The following is a 7,434-nucleotide window of genomic DNA, read 5'->3' as shown; positions in this document are numbered from 1 at the left end:
TCTTCTTTCGATTTGGACTGATTTCTTTTGTTTTACAATCTGTTATTCGTATAGATGTAGAATGGCCTGTTTTTCTTTTTTGATTTTTTGTATTTTCAAGAATATTTTCCTCTCTTTTCATTCGAAAAAAAAATCCCCCCTTACATTGGTTTTCATTCGGCTTTTTAAAGCCGATTTTGTTACACTGTATTTCCTATTTTTGCTGCTGTTGCGTGCTTGATGTGCAGGCGGTTGCTGGCGACGGTGGAATAGGTGATGGCAGAGGCATGGGCGATGGGACATTGCGGCGCTGGGGTGCTCAGCAAGTGGCTAGGGTTTCAGCTTTTCTGAAACCCTAGTTAGGCCAATGGCTTATTTGGGCTTGGGTTTTGAAATTGGGTTTTAATGGGTGTTGGGTTTAGTTGTAATGTATTTGGGTTTATGATTGGGCCTCTCGGTTTATATGGGTATTTGGGGTTTAGTAATTGGGTTGCTGTGGGTCTGATGGGTTTTAAATTTTGGGGTATGGGAATGGGTTTAAATATTGGGTTGAATGGGTAGTTAGGTTTAATTGTAATGGGTTTAGTGGGTCAAAATTGACTTGTAACAGCTGCCCCTCTTTGCTCATTGTCGTGTAACGGGAATAGAACAAAGACATAAAGAAAAGCCAATTTTGCCTGGTTTTACCGGGTCTTGACTTCTTTGGTGCCCTTCTTTTCTTCAGGTAACCTCATTCTAGTCCACCGCATCTTGTAGCTTTGGTTCAATCTACTGACATATGCCTTGTAGCTTCAATCTACTCCGATGTAACTTCAAGGATATAAGATTTGTGGCTTTGATCTGCTTCTATGCAGCTTAATAAAGATCAGGTCTACAACTTCGATCTACTTCTCTATCGCTTCAGTGACATGAGGTTTGTGATCTTCTCTTCTGTAACTCTAAAAAGGCAAGATCTGACATCCTCGATCAGCTCTACTGCAACTCCAGAGAGACAAGACTTGCAACTTTGACCTGCTTCACTGTTACTTCAGGTAGGCCAAATCTAGTGTCTTTCATCAGCTCCAATCTTTATTCTTTATTCAGCATGTGATCTTGAGCTCAACTCATTTCTCGCAATATGAATTGACTCTTTAAAACAGACATTAAAAACAGAAATTGAAAATAGCTCAACAAGTGAGCCAAGGCTCAACTCACTCCTCGCAATATGAGTTAATTTTTGACAAACAGAAATTTAAAATACCTCAGCGTGTCCTGAGGCTAAACTCACCTCTCGCAATATGAGTTGATTTAAAAAAATAGACATTGAAACATAAATTGAAAATAGCTCAGTACATGAGCCAAGGCTCAACTCACCTCTCGCCATATGAGTTGGTCTTTTTGAAATTTAAAAGCAGATTTTGAAAATACCTCGACATGTGACTCGAGGCTCAACTCACCTCTCGCAATATGAGTTGATTTTTTTATTTTTTGAAAAATATAAATTGAAAAATAGGAACTGAAAATACCTCAGCGTGCCCTGAGGCTCAACTCACCTCTCGCAATATGAGTTGACTTTTTTTGAAAAGCAGAAATTGAAAAACAAAAATTGAAAATACCTCAGCGTGTGAGCCAAGGCTCAACTCACCTCTCGCAATATGAGTTGATTTTGGAAAAGTAGAAATTAAAAACAGAATTTGAACAACAGAATTTGAAAATATCTCGGCATGTGACCCGGGGCTCAACTCACCTCTCGCCATATGAGTTGATTTTTTGAAAAGTATAAAAACTGAAAATACCTCAGCATGTGAGCCAAGGCACAACCCACCTCTCGCAATATGAGTTGATTTTTTTGCAAAACAGAGATTGAAAAGCAAAAATGAAAATTCCTCAACGTGCCCTGAGGCTCAACTCACCTCTCGCAATATGAGTTGATTTTTGACAAACAGGAATTTGAAAAACAGATTTTGAAAATACCTCAGCGTGCCCCGAGGCTCAACTCACCTCTCGCAATATGAATTGATTTTTAAAAAATAAAAACATCAAAATACCAAAACCTGTCATCTGGTGGAGCTCAGGTGTCTCTTTGATTCAGTACAGCTATCATCATATCTTCTTGCTCTCTTTGGAGTACAGATATGTCATGCATGATGTTATCATGATATGCACATGTTTGTCTTAAATGCCTTTATGCCTAGATGATTATGCTATGCGCCTTGGTTTTGTTTGTCATATGTCCCTTTCCGTCATGATTTTTGATGATCTGCGTTCATTGCTTTGACTCTTGACTCTCTCTTCAGGCCCTGTACCTGTCCTCAAGCTTCACGAATAATCTGTGTTTCTCAGATATCGCTCTTTTGCCCCTGTTGAACTTTGTCCTTGCGTTGAAGCTCTTGTACTTATCAAATTCTTATCTGGGTAATGCTTAACATTTCTTTTGTTTAGAGCATGTCATTTCACTACTTATCATGTAAATAAACTATATAATGAGATGCATGAAAATGGTCAAGTAGGGCCAAAAGGATACCTCATATTTATTTATTTCAAATGTAGCAAACAAAGAAGGTTAATCAATGATAGTAAAAAAAAGTGTCATAAAGAGAAAAGCTATCGCCTTCAACAAATACAAATGCTCCAGATATTCAACGCATGAACTCTTCCATGTTCCTTCATCAAGAATCTTTTCGAGCATGGCTTCTTGCATAGAAGATTTCGAGCTTTCATAAATGCTTCAAATACTGTAGTCTTGCTGTTTAACTCACCGTTCGAAACGTCTTGTTCTTTAAACCCGGGTTTGCTTCATTAGAATGCCCTTTCAGGTTTTTATCCTAATCTTTTGTGTTAATCAAGACATCTTTTTTGGGTTTTTATAACAGCCCGATTTTGGGCCTAGTCGAAACAATGGTTTCGGGACTACTATTTTGAGGCTAGAGAAAATTATTTTAGTATTATTTTATGTGTTATAATATAATTTTATAAGTGCATGTAAATTTTGGTAAGTTAATTTTAGCAATTTCTAGTCTAATTTCGAAAAAGGACTAAATCGCGTAAAAGGTAAAAGTTGTGTTTTAATACCTAAAGGTGTTAAATTGCCTTGTATCTTAAATTGGGGGTATTTAAAGTGAAATTAGGCCATTGAAAGTGTGATGGACGGCCATGGGAGACAAAATTGTTAAAAAGTCAAAATTAGGTGAAATTTGGTCAGCAATTTTGACTAGTTTTATTATTAACAAATCAAAAAGAAAAAGCTATCATTTTTCTCTTCTCTTTCACCGAAATATGCAGCAAAGAAAGGGCTTTGAAGCTGGAAAATTTCAGCAACATATTTCCCTTGCTTGTAAGTGATTTTAATGTCTTTGCTTGATGATTTTTACATTTTTGGAACCCCTAAAGCATGAGCTTTCATAAAAGGGGACTATTTTGCAAAATGATGAAGAGTCTAGGGTTTTTCCATGAGAGTAAATGTGTTGTTTGCTGTGTTTTTATGGAAGATTATGAGTCCTAGTTGTCTAATAAACAACTTTTGTGAAAGAAATTGCATGAAAACACCTTAAAAAAGGGCTAGATTGCTAAGTTGTAAAATGAGTTGTAATGTGTAAAATAGTTTAAATTATGAGTTGCTATAGTTATGAAAATGGTTCATCTAGACTCAAGGATTAAAGAAATGTGATAAAAATTATGTTACGAGCATTGGGGCAAAAATGCAAATATACAAAAGTTTAGGGGTCAAAATGAAAATTTGTAAAAATATGATTTTTAGACCCATATGAATATTGTGACTGATTGGTAGGCTAAATGTGATATTATAGATCAAGGAAATCGAGATTTGGACCTAGAACAGATGTAAATTGATTAAGGGATGATTATGTCCTTTTCACCTTTGTGGTATCGAGGTAAGTTCAGTATGTAAACAATACCATGCTATACATGTATTTAAATGTTATCATTACATGAATTGTACAGATATTAAGTGTATGTGATTAATAGAAATATGATAAGACAAAGCCTTAATAGACGAGGAAAAATCTCGTTTGAACCTTAGGAATAGAATAGGATACGAGTGACATGTCACTAGGAATTATGAGTCTAGATGACTAGCTCGAGAGTGAGCATTGAAATGTCATGAGATATGAGGTAGCTTTAGCTACAATTGAGGGACTTATGTGCAAAGGCTTTTCCGAGTATCCAATTAGAATTCCAAGTGTTCAACGGGCAATCCGAGGAAAGAGTTGATGATGGTCCCAATGAGGTAAGTCATTGGTGAGTATGCACTTGAGTTATGTTACGAGTTGTTCAAGTATGTATACTAAGCCTATGAGAATGCCTTGATATGTGATGATCTATGATGCATAATATGTGTTCTTACCATGATGGATGAAATGATGTTGTATTAATTTTGTGAACAATGATCATGAATGAGTAACTTAGCCTTGACAGATTTGAGTTACTGCAATGGTGTAATTTTGAAAATACACTACAAATAGTAGAAAATGAGTTAGAGGAAGAATAAAATATGGGATTAAATATTAATGAGTCTATTTTCACATGAAAGAAACAGGAGAAGAAAAAGAAATCTATATTGTGTGATATTTGAATTCCTGTAAAATAGGGTCTGAATGAATTCGAGATCCCCTATTATGACTTTAGAAATTCACCATAAATTGTACAAAAATTATTATGAGTCATAACTTACATGCATGGATTCCTTATTGAGTCTATTTTTAAGGAAAACAAATTTCATGGTCATTGGAAATTTGTACAGGGAGAAATTCGGTTTGTAGTGCACAAGGTTCAGAGTAGTCATACCCTGAAATAGGGGAAATTTTAACTAATAAACTGTACCAAATGGCTTGACCAAAAATTCTAGAAAAAAATTAGTAAGTATACATATGAGTCTAGTTTCAAAAGAGATAGACGAGAACATTATTCGAATCCTGTACTATGAGATAATTGAACTTTAGTGCAGAAGGGTTGAAACTGTTAGACAGTGAATCAGAAGCAAACTTTAGGAATAAACTGTACTAATTGGCTAAGTAAAAAATTCTGGAAATTTTATGAAAGAAAGATAAATGAGTATAGTTTCAGGGAAAATTAACGGAACTTAATTTGGAGTTTTGTAGCTCTAGATATAAATAATTTAGTGACTATTGCTCAGGAAGACAGCTTGCAGTGAACTTGAGAATATGTTGTAAACATTTATAAAACAAGTTAATGAGTTGCTTATTGTTTTCATATGAACTTACTAAGTGAAAGCTTACCCCCCTTCTTTCCCATGTTTTCTAGAGTTTCCAGGTTAGCTCGGGTTGGAGGCCGTCAGAGATATTATCACACTGTCAAGTTAACGCTATCGGCGTAAGTAAACTCAAGTGATTCTAGTCTATGGCATGTATAGGGTTTTAATGTGAGTATGTAATATTATGATTTAGCCAAAGACATTGGCTTGTTATTAAGGTAGTATTAGTCATGTAAATTGGCCTATGTCGGCTAATATCGTTATGGGCCCATATGATTATTCTTATGCATGTATGTTATTATCTCTTGTGATGTGGCTTACAACATGTATGCCTAGAGATTGAATTGAGATTCATTGATGAGCTAATAACTAATGCAAGATTAAGTGATTGGTAAATAGTTAATAATGCTTCATGAATGGTTTGTGGATATGATTATGCATGCTTTGTGATGGACATGAGGTTTGATGACATGTTGATAGCTATGGCATTAATATGGTAAAGATGAAAGAAAAACTTATTGTAATGGTTGCATGTGAAATTACCATGGTCATGTCATGTTAGGAAGGTTTAAGTGCCTAATTTTGCCATGTTGTATGCTATTGTATAAGTATGCGTGCATGTGTTGTGAGTGTGACAAAATGGCTTGGAAAATAGCCTTGTATTTGTCCAGGTTTTGGACATGGGTTCGGGACATGGGCGTGTACTTAGCACCCGGGCGTGTGTTCTATACCTACACGGGCATGTGGAGCCTTGATACAAGAGATTTCCTAAGTTTTTCATGAGTTCTCGGTTGGGTCCCGAACCACCCCGAATGCATGTATTGGGCCTCGTAAGCTCGCATAAAGGACAGATTGCATGTGAAAAGAAAAGTTTTTAATTATTTGAGATTTCATGGCCCTGTTTAGTATGGAAGTGTTAGTAAAAGTCAGGTAGCACCTCGAACCCCGTCCAGGCGTCGGATGCGGGTGGGGTGTTACAGTTTTCACCTTGATCTTTTTTTGTTAATCAAGATGCCCTTTTCGGGTTTTCACCTTGATCTTTTTTTTTATTTTATGATGCCCTTTTTCGGGTTTTTATCTTGATTTTTTTCAAGCATAATATTTCTTCACAGCATCTGAATTTACTGGATTCGGTAACTCCTTCCCATCCATCTCGGTGAGAATCAAAGCTCTGCCTGAGAAAGCCTTCTTTATGACGTATGGTCCTTCCCAATTTGGTGCCCATTTTCCTGGCAGGTCTTTTTGTATTGGGAGGATCTTTCTCAGCACAAGTTCACCTTCATGGAATTCTCTTGGCCGTACTTTCTTATCATGAGCCGCAATCATTCTCTTTTGGTACATCTGCCCATGACAGATTGCCTTTAAGCGTTTTTCTTTGATAAGATTTAGCTAGTCATATCGAGCTCGAACCCATTCTAATTCTTCTAATTTCGACTCTATTAAGACTCGTAGAGAAGGGATCTCAACTTCGATAGGTAGCACAGCTTCTATTCCATAAACCAAAGAGAAAGGAGTTGCTCTCGTAGATGTCCGTACATATATGCGATATGCATACAAAACAAATGGTAGCTTCTCGTGCCAGTCTTTATAGGTCTCGGTCATTTTCCCAATAATCTTCTTAATATTCTTGTTCGCTGCTTCAACAGCTCCGTTCATCTTTGGGCGATAGGGTGAGGAGTTATGATGCTTTATTTGGAATTGCTCACACACTTCTTTCATCATCTTGTTGTTCAAATTCAAGGCGTTATCTGAAATGATCCTTTCAGGCAAACTATATCGACAAATGATTTCCTTTTTCAAAAACCTGCAAACTGCAGTTTTTGTCACATTGGCAAACGAAGCAGCTTCTATCCATTTTGTGAAATAATCAATAACCACAAAAATGAACCGGTGTCCATTAGAAGCTTTTGTGGAGATTTTCCCTATAACATTCATGCCCCACATAGAAAAAGGCCACGGATAAGTCATGACATGAAGGGGCGAAGGGGCTACGTGAATTTTATCACCGTAAATCTGACATTTGTGGAACTTTCGTGCAAAACTAATGCAATCACTTTCCATTGTCAGCCTGTAATAACCGAGTCTCATAATCTTCTTGGACATAGTGAAACCATTGGCATGTGTCCTACAAATTCCTTCATGGACATCTTCAAGTATTTTCCTAGCTTCAACAGCATCCACACATCTCAAGAGCACTCGATCTTTTCCTCTTTTATACAGGATGTCCCCATCAAGAACAAATCCCG

At 36.5% G+C, this 7,434-nt stretch overlaps 1 long non-coding RNA gene across 1 annotated transcript; it reads left to right on the top strand.

Moving 5' to 3' along the window:
* The first annotated feature begins 3,772 nt into the window (after positions 1-3,772).
* On the top strand, positions 3,773-5,594 carry LOC128285170 (uncharacterized). The gene is made up of 2 exons (XR_008275600.1): positions 3,773-3,848; positions 5,239-5,594. It is a non-coding gene; the product is annotated as an uncharacterized LOC128285170 (long non-coding RNA).
* The last annotated feature ends 1,840 nt before the right edge of the window (positions 5,595-7,434 follow it).

The sequence above is a fragment of the Gossypium arboreum genome, chromosome 12, assembly GCF_025698485.1.
Source record: "Gossypium arboreum isolate Shixiya-1 chromosome 12, ASM2569848v2, whole genome shotgun sequence".
NCBI classification, from domain to species: domain Eukaryota; kingdom Viridiplantae; phylum Streptophyta; class Magnoliopsida; order Malvales; family Malvaceae; genus Gossypium; species Gossypium arboreum.
This window is presented reverse-complemented; position numbering and strand designations above follow the sequence as displayed.